Source organism: Leucoraja erinacea, unplaced genomic scaffold, assembly GCF_028641065.1.
Source record: "Leucoraja erinacea ecotype New England unplaced genomic scaffold, Leri_hhj_1 Leri_506S, whole genome shotgun sequence".
Lineage (NCBI taxonomy): Eukaryota > Metazoa > Chordata > Chondrichthyes > Rajiformes > Rajidae > Leucoraja > Leucoraja erinaceus.
The window spans coordinates 10,022-20,042 of NW_026576407.1; positions in this window are offsets into that span (position 1 = coordinate 10,022).

Below are 10,021 nucleotides of genomic sequence, written 5' to 3' on the forward strand. Positions count from 1 at the left end.
GCCAGAAGGGGGGCTACGTGAGGATGCTGTTCATAGACTTCAGTTCAGCCTTCAACACGATCGTCCCCACCAGACTTGCCTTCCCAGGTAGTCAAGATGGGGGGAAATACATCAAAGTCCCTCACCCTGAGCACAGGATCCCCCCAGGGTTGTGGCCTCAGCCCCCTACTGTACTTCCTGTACATACATGACCGTGTGGCTAGATTCAGCTCCAACTCTATAATCAAGTTTGCTGATGACACTGTGGTGGTGGGCCTGATCTCCGATAACGATGAGAAGGCCTACCGGGATGAGGTGGCTGATCTGGCACTCTGGTATCAGAACAACAGCCTCCTCTTGAATATCAAAAAAAATTAAGGAGCTGATCGTGGACTTTAGGAGGGCACAACATCCAAGGACGTACACACCATTGAAGATAAATGGGGATTATGTGGATAGGGTGAACTGCTTTAAATAACTGGGAGTCCACATCTCTGAAGATCTGACATGGACATCACACGCTGCAGCATAGATACATAGAAAATAGGTGCAGGAGTAGGCCATTCGGCCCTTCGAGCCTATTCAATATGATCATGGCTGATCATCCAACTCAGTATCCTGTACCTGCCTTCTCTCCATACCCCCTGGTCCCTTTAGCCACAAGGGCCACATCTAACTCCCTCTTAAATATAGCTAATGAACAGGCCTCGACTACCTCTGTCGCAGAGAATTCCACAGATTCACCACTCTCTGTGTAAAAAATGATTTTCTCATCTCAGTCCCAAAAGACTTCCCTCTTATCCTTAAACTGTGACCCCTTGTTCTGGACTTCCCCAATATCGGGAACAATCTTCCTGAATCTAGCCTGTGCAACCCCTTAAGTAATTTGTAAGTTTCTATAAGATCCCTCCTCAATCTTCCAAATTCTAGCGAGTACAAGCCGAGTCTATCCAGTCTTTCTTCATATGAAAGTCCTGCCATCCCAAGAATCAGTCTGGTGAACCTTCTCTGTACTCCCTCTATAGCAAGAATGTCTTTCCTCAGATTAGGAGACTAAAGCTGTACGCAATACTCCTGGTGTGGTCTCACCAAGACCCTGTACAACTGCAGTAGAACCTCCCTGCTCCTATACTCAAATCATTTTGCTATGAATGCTGACATACCGTTCGCTTTCTTCACTGCCTGCTGCACCTGCATGCCTACTTTCAATGACTGGTGTACCATGACACCCAGGTCTCGTTGCATCTCGCCTTTTCCGAATCGGCCACCATTCAGGTAATAGTCTACTTTCCTGTTTTTGCCACCAAAGTGGATAACCTCACATTTATCCACATTATACTGCATCTGCCATGCATTTGCCCACTCACCCAACCTATCCAAGTCACCTTGAAGCCTCCTAGCATCCTCCTCAGCTAACACTGCCCCCCAGCTTCGTGTCATCCGCAAACTAGGAGATGTTGCATACAATTCCCTCATCCAGATCATTAATATATATTGTAAATAGCTGGGGTCCCAGCACTGAGCCTTGTGGTACCACACTAGTCACTGCCTGCCATTCTGAAAAGGACCCGTTTACTCCTACTCTTTGCTTCCTGTCTGCCAGCCAGTTCTCTATCCACACCAATATTGAACCCCCGTGTGTTTTAAGTTTGCATACTAATCTCTTATGTGGGACCTGGTCGAAAGCCTTCTGAATATCCAGATATAACACATCCATTGGTTCTCCCTTATCCACTCTACTAGTTACATCCTCAAAAAATTCTATAAGATTCATCAGACATGATTTACCTTTCATAAATCCATGCTGACTTTGTCCAATTAATTCACCACTTTCGAAATATGCTGCTATCCCATCTTTAATAACTGACTCCAGCATTTTCCCCACTACCAATGTTAGACTAACTGGTCTGTAATTCTCTGTTTTCTCTCTCCCTCCCTTTTTAAAAAGTGGGGTTACATTAGCTACCCTCCAATCCTCAGGAACTACTCCAGAATTCAAAGAGTTTTGATAAAATTATCACTAATGCATCCACTATTTCTGGGGCTATTTCCTTAAGTACTCTGGAATGCAATTTATCTGGCCCTGGGGATGTATCGGCCTTTAATCCATTCCATTTACCTACCACCACTTCCCGGCTAACCTGGATTTCACTCGGTTCCTCGGTTATTTATGTCTTCCTTAGTGAAGACAGAACCAAAGTAGTTATTCAATTGGTCTGCCATGTCCTTGTACCCCATGATCAATTAGCCTGTTTCTGACTGCAAGAGACCTACATTTGTTTTAACTAATTTTTTCCTCTTCACATATCTATAAAAACTTTTGCAGTCAGTTTTTATGTTCCCTGCCAGTTTTATTTCATAATCTATTTTCCCTTTCCTAATTAAGCCATTTGTCCTCCTCTGCTGGACTGAATTTCTCCCAGTCCCCTGGTAGGCTGCTTTTTCTGGCTACTTTGTATGCTTCATGTTTTGTTTTGATACTATCCCTGATTTCCCTTGTTATCCACGGATGCACTACCTTCCCTGATTTATTCTTTTGCCAAACTGGGATGAATAATTGTTGTAGTTCACCCATGCAGTCTTTAAATGCCTTCCATTGCATATCCACCGTCAACTTTTTAAGAATCAATTGCCAGTCTATCTTGACCAATTCACGTCTCATACCCTCAAAGTCACCTTTCTTTAAGTTCAGGACCCTTTTTTCCGAATTAACAATGTCACTCTCCATCCTAATGAAGAACCCAACCATATTATGGTCACTCTTGCCCAAGGGGCCACGCACAACAAGACTGCTAACTAACCCTTCCTCATTACTCAATACCCAGTCTAGAATAGCCTGCTCTCTCGTTGGTTCCACTACATGTTGGTTTAGAAAACTATCCCGCATACATTCCAAGAAATCCTCTTCCTCAGCACCCCTGTCAATTTGATTCACCCAATCTATATGTGGATTGAAGTCACCCATTATAACTGTTTTACCTTTGTTGCACGCATTTCTAATTTCCTGTTTGATGCCATCCCCAATTCCACTACTGTTAGGTGGCCTGTGCACAACTCCCACCAGCGTTTTCTGCCCCTTAATGTTTCGCAGCTCTACCCATATCGATTCCACATCCCCAAGCTAATGTCCTTCCTTTCTATTGCGTTAATCTCCTCACTAACCCAGCAACGCTACCCCACCTTTTCCTTTCAGTCTATCCCTCCTGAATATTTAAATATCCCTGGATGTTCAGCTCCCAGCCTTGTTCACCCTGGAGCCATGTCTCCATGATCCCAACTATATCACATTCATTAATAACTGTCTGCACATTCAACTCGTCCACCGTATTACGAATGCTCCTTGCATTGAGACACAAAGCCTTCAGGCTTGTTTTTATAACACTCTTGCCCCTTATACAATTATGTTGAAAAGTGGCCCTTTTTGATTTTTCCCCTGGATTTGTCTGCCTGCCATTTTGACGTTTTACCTTGCTACATATTGCTTCGACCCACATTTTACACCCCTCTGCTCTTGCACCCATCCCCCTACCACATTAGTTTAAATCCTCCCCGTCAGCACTAGCAAACACTCCCCCAAGGACATTGGTTCCATTCCAGCCCAGGTGCAGACCGTCCTGTTTGTACTGGTCCCACCTCCCCCAGAACTGGTTCCAATGCACAAGAAATTTGAATCCCTCCCCCTTGCACCATTTTTCAAGCCACGTATTCATCTGCAATATTCTCCTATTTCTACTCTGACTATACCGTGGCACTGGTAGTAATCCAGAGATTATTACCTTTGAGGTCCTACTTTTAAGTTTATCTCCTAGCTCCCTAAATTCACCTTGTAGGACCTCATCCCTTTTTTTAACCTATATCATTGGTGCCAATGTGCACCACGACAACTGGCTGTTCACCCTCCCCCTCCAGAATGTTCTGCAGCCATTCAGTGACATACCTGACCCTTGCACCAGGGAGGCAACATATCATCCTGGAGTCTCGTTTGCGGCCGCAGAACTGGTGAGTAAGGCAGGGCAGCGCCTTTACGACCTCAGGCAACTGAGGAAATTCACAGTGTCTCTGAGGATCCTCCAATGCTTCTACTCAGCGGCTGTGGAAAGCATCTTGTCCGGAAACATCCCGATCTGGTTTGTGAACAGATCTGCCCAGGACAAGAATGCTCTGCAGAGAGTAGTGCGTTTGGCTGAACGCACTATGGGAACTACACTCGCCCCCCTGCAGTAACTATACATCAGAAGGTGCAACCCCAGAGCCAACAAGATCATGGGAGACTACTTCTACCCTAGCAACAGACTGTTCCAGCTGCTACGGTCAGGCAAACGCCTCCGTTGCCATGCTGTGAAAATGGAGAGGATGAAAAGGAATTTGTTCCAAGAGGCCATTAGGACTGTAAACTCCTATCTCACCAGGGACTAACAGGGATTTAAACAGTTACTGAACCAATTTACTGTTGTGTGGTGTGTTTTTTAAATTGCTGTAACCCCCCCCCCCCCCCGCATATGTGAATATGTTTTGTAGTTTGTTTGCTTTTTGCACAATCCGCGAGCATTGCCACTTTTCATTTGACTGCACATCTCGTATGTGTATGTGACGAATAAACTTGACTTGAACTCCCTCAGAGTTGCCTACCAAACCTGAACTATTTACTATGGGCATCCTGCCTGGCCCGCTGAGTTACTCCAGCACTCTGTGAAACATCACCTATCACGTTCTCCACAGATGCTGCCTGTCCCGCTGAGTTACTCCAAAACTTTGACTTTTTATTGTAAACCAGCATCTGCAGTTCCTTGATTTGCATCCCAAATATTCCCTGGTTTCAGGGCTTTTACTAAGTTTAGCATCTGGATAATTGGGTGCATTACGGGAAAAGGAAACGGGTCACAGACCAATAAAGAACCATTTTGCAGTAAAGAGCACAATTATATTTAATTTGTAGACAGCGCTCCCAACGTGCAGTGAATGCATAGAACGGGCCACTACAATTTGTGGTGAACACTCCCACCGTGTGGTGATTTGCTGCACTGCAGGACCATCTGATAGGTGGACAAAGTACTGGTTTGACTTGGCAGCAACAATTCTTGGCAGTATCCTCAGAAATCTCGTCTTCACACTTTCAAAGGGTCTCCAAACATTGGAGACAGATTGGATCAGCTCTTTGGGGAATTTTACACATCCTTACTGCAATCCACAGCAGACTTATTTTTCCAAATCACCCGCTTCACAGTAAGAATGCCCCCCGGGGTCCCTTCACCCCAATATTCTACATTATCCCTGCACCTGTTCCAGCTCCTTGTCCCACATTGTGCTTCAAAAAAAAAACAATTATCACTGATCAACATTTTATTGCAGATAGACAAAGTGCTTGAGTAATTCAGCAGGTCGGGCAACATCGCTGGAAGAAAAGGTTGTGATATTTTGGGGAAGAACCCTTTTGTTCCATCCCTAAGTCTTTTGATTGTTCAGAGATGTTGCCTGGCCCACTGAGTTACTCCAGCTATGTGTCCATGTTTGGCATAAACCAGCATCTGCAGTTCCTTGTTTCAACATCACCCAGATGTAATTTCAGTTGTGATAAGGTTAGGGCATTATCACTTTAGTAAAGATGCATCCTTTTATTCTGACACTGTGCCCTCTGGTTCAAGACTCTCCCACTAGTGGAAACATCTGTTTAGTTCTGAGATACAGCACAATCCAATTTCACCAGAAAAATATAATAATTAAAATCCCTGGACACAAAGACAGACTCCCTGGGCCGATGTTGGGCTGATGGAAGGGCCTGGGACTAGTGTTGATGGGCCATGTTGGCTGATGTGTGCAAGTTGGGCTGAAGGGCCTGTTTCCATGACTGTGGGACTAGTGTAGATGGGGCATGTTGGCCTGTGTGGGCAAGTTGGGCTGAAGGGCCTGTTTCCGTGACTCTGTGACTGGTGTACATGGGGCATGTTGGCCGCTGTGGGGAAGTTGGGCTGAAGGATCTGTTTCAATGACTCTAGGACTAGTGTAGATGGGGCATGTTGGTCGTTGTGGGCTCGTTGGGCTGAAGGGCCTGTTTCAGTGCTGGGTGACTAGTGTAGATGGGGAAAATAGGCTAGTGTGGGGAAGTTCGACTGAAGGGCCTGTTTCCGTGACTCTGGGACTAGTGTAGATGGGGCATGTTGGCCGGTGTGGGCAAGTAGATGGGGCATGTTGGCCAGTGTCGGGAAGTCGATGGGGCATGTTGTCCGGTGTGGGCAAGTTGGGCTGAAGGAAGGGCCTGTTTCCGTGACTGTGACTGTTGTAGATGGGGCATGTTGGCTGCTGTGGGGAAGTTGGGCTGAAGGGTCTATTTCTGTGACTCTGGAACTAGTGAAGATGGGGCATATTGGCCAGCATGGGCAAGTTGGGCTGAAGGAAGGGCCTGTTTCCGTGATTCTGGGACTAGTGTAGATGGGGCATGTTGGCCGGTGTGGGTAAGTTGGGCAGAAGGAAGGGACTGTTTCCGTGATTCTGGGACTAGTGTAGATGGGGCATGTTGTCCGGTGTGGGCAAGTTGGGCTGAAGGAAGGGCCTGTTTCCGTGACTGTGACTGTTGTAGATGGGGCATGTTGGCTGCTGTGGGGAAGTTGGGCTGAAGGGTCTATTTCTGTGACTCTGGGACTAGTGTAGATGGGGCATATTGGCCGGCGTAGGCAAGTTGGGCTGAAGGAAGGGCCTGTTTCCGTGCTGGGTGACTAGTGTAAATTGGGCATGTAGGTCGGTCTGGGCAAGTTGGGCTGAAGGGCTGTTTCCGAGACTCTGTGACTACTGTACATGGGCATGTTGATCGGTGTGGGCACGTTGAGCTGGAGCCTGTTTCCGTAATTCTGGGACTAGTGTAAATGGGGCATGTTGGCCGGTGTGGGCAAGTTGGGCTGAAGGGCCTGTTTCTGTGCTGGGTGACTAGTGTAGATGGGGCATGTTGGTCAGTGTGGGCAAGTTGGGCTGAAGGGCCTGTTTCTGTGCTGGGTGACTAGTGTAGATGGGGCATGTTGGTCAGTGTGGGCAAGTTGGGCTGAAGGGCCTGTTTCCGTGACTCTACAACTAATGTAGATGGGGCACGTTGGCCGGTGTGGGCAAGTTGGGCTGAAGGAATGGCATGTTTCCACTCTATGTCATCAGTATTCACTTCTTCTCAAAATAAAACGGCAAATCCTGTCAAGAGTTACTCCAGGTTTTTGTGTCTATCTCTGGTTTAAATCGGCTTCTGCAGTTCCTTCCTAAACAAAATTCTATCTCATGTTTCTTCTGACAATTTAATGTAATCATTTTCACAAATCATGTGAAATGGAAAATACGTCTGTCCTCCAGATTTCAGGATTCATGCATGTCATAAATTAAAACATCTGCCTGCCTGCAGCATGTGACTCTAACCATGCTTAAACAAATGTAGGTCTCTTGCAGTCAGAAACAGGTGAATAGATCATGGGGAACAAGGACATGGCAGACCAATTGAATAACTACTTTTGTTCTGTCTTCACCAAGGAAGATATAAATAATCTGCTGGAAATAGCAGGGGACCAGAGTCAAATGAGATGGAGGAATTGAGTGAAATCATGGTTAGTCAGGAAGTGGTGTTAGGTAAGTTGAATGGATTAAAGGCCGATAGGCTGCATCCCAGAGTGCTTAAGGAAGTAGCCCCAGAAATAGTGGATGCATTAGTGATAATTTTTCAAAACTCTTCAGATTCTGGAGACGTTCCTGAGGATTAGAGGGTAACTAATGTAACCCCACTTTTTAAAAAGGGAGGGAAGAGACAAAATGGGGAATTACAGACCAGTTAGTCTATCATTGGTAGTGGGGGAAATGCTGGAGTCAGTTATTAAAGATGGGATAGCAGCACATTTGGAAAGTGGTGACATCATTGGACAAAGTCAGCATGGATTTATGAAAGGTAAATCATGCCTAACGTATCTTATAGAATTTTTCGAGGATGTAACTAGTGGAGTGGATAAGGGAGAACCAGCGGATGTGTTGTATCTGGACTTTCAGAAGGCTATCAACAAGGTCCCACATAAGAGATTAGTATGCAAACTTCAAGCACACGGTATTGGGGGTTCAGTTTTGATGTGGGTAGAGAACTGGCTGGCAGACAGGAAACAAAGAGTAGGAGTAAATGGGTCCTTTTCAGAATGGCAGGCAGTGACTAGTGACCCCAGCTATTTACAATATATATTAATGATTTAGACGAGGGAATTGAATGCAACATCTGCAAGTTTGTGGATGACACGAAGCTGGGGGGCAGTGTTAGCTGTGAGGAGGATGCTGGGAGGCTGCAAGGCGACTTGGATAGGTTGGGTGATTGGGCAAATACATGGCAGATGCAGTATAATGTGGATAAATGTGAGGTTATCCACATTGGTGACAAAAACAGGAAAGTAGACTATTATCTGAATGTTGGCCGATTAGGAAAAGGGGAGATGCAACAAGACCTGGGTGTCATGGTACAACAGTCATTGAAAGTAGGCATGCAGGTGCAGCAGGCAGTGAAGAAAGTGAATGGTATGTTAGCATTCATAGCAAAAGGATTTGAGTATAGGAGCAGGGAGGTTCTATGCTGAAGAAGGGTTTTGGCCCGAAACGTAGCCTATTTACTTCGCTCCATAGATGATGCTGCACTCCCTGAGTTTCTCCAGCATTTTTGTGTACCTGAGGTTCTACTGCAGCGGTTACAGGGCCATGGTGAGACCACACCTGGAGTATTGCGTACAGTTTTGGTCTCCTAATCTGAGGAAAGACATTGTTGCCATAGAGGGAGAAGATTCAGATTGGTTACTGGGATTGCAGGACTTTCCTATGAAGACTGGATAGACTCGGCTTGTACTCGCTGGAATTTAGAAGATTGAGGAGGGATCATAGAAACTTACAAAATTCTTAAGGGGTTGGACAGGCTAGATGCAGGAAGATTGTTCCCGATGTTGGGGAAGTCCAGACCAAGGGGTCACAGTTTAAGGATAAGGGGGAATTCTTTTAGGACTGAGATGAGAAAAACATTTTTCACACAGAGTGGTGAATCTGTGGAATTCTCTGCCACAGAAGGTAGTTGAGGCCAGTTCATTGGCTTTATATAAGAGCAAGTTAGATGTGACCCTTGTGGCTAAAGGGATCAGGGGGTATGGAGAGAAGGCAGGTACAGGATACTGAGTTGGATGGTCAACCATGATCATATTGAATGGTGGTGCAGGCTCGAAGGGCCAAATAGCCTACTCCAGCACCTATTTTCTATGTAAAGCTTCTATTTACCAGAAATAGTGCCGGAGGATTGGCGTACAGCGCATGTTGTTCCATTGTTTAAAAAGGGGTCTAAGAGTAAACCTAGCAATTATAGACCTGTTAGTTTGACGTCAGTGGTGGGCAAATTAATGGAAAGAATACTTAGAGATAATATATATAAGCATCTGGATAAACAGGGTCTGATTAGGAACAGTCAACATGGATTTGTGCCTGGAAGGTCATGTTTAACTAATCTTCTTGAATTTTTTGAAGATGTTACTCGGGAAATTGATGAGGGTAAAGCAGTGGATGTTGTGTATATGGACTTCAGTAAGGCCTTTGACAAGGTTCCTCATGGAAGGTTGGTTAAGAAGGTTCAATGGTTGGGTATTAATGGGGGAGTAGCAAGATGGATTCAACAGTGGCTGAATGGGAGATGCCAGAGAGTAATGGTGGATGGTTGTTTGTCAGGTTGGAGGCCAGTGACGAGTGGGGTGCCACAGGGATCTGTGTTGGGTCCACTGTTGTTTGTCATGTACATCAATGATCTGGATGATGGTGTGGTAAATTGGATTAGTAAGTATGCAGATTATACTAAGATAGGTGGGGTTGCGTGTAATGAAGTAGAGTATCAAAGTCTACAGAGAGATTTATGCCAGTTGGAAGAGTGGGCTGAAAGATGGCAGATGGCTGATAAGTGTGAGGTGCTACATCTTGGCAGGACAAATCAAAATAGGACGTACATGGTAAATGGTAGGGAATTGAAGAATGTAGGTGAACAGAGGGATCTGGGAATAACTGTGCACAGTTCCCT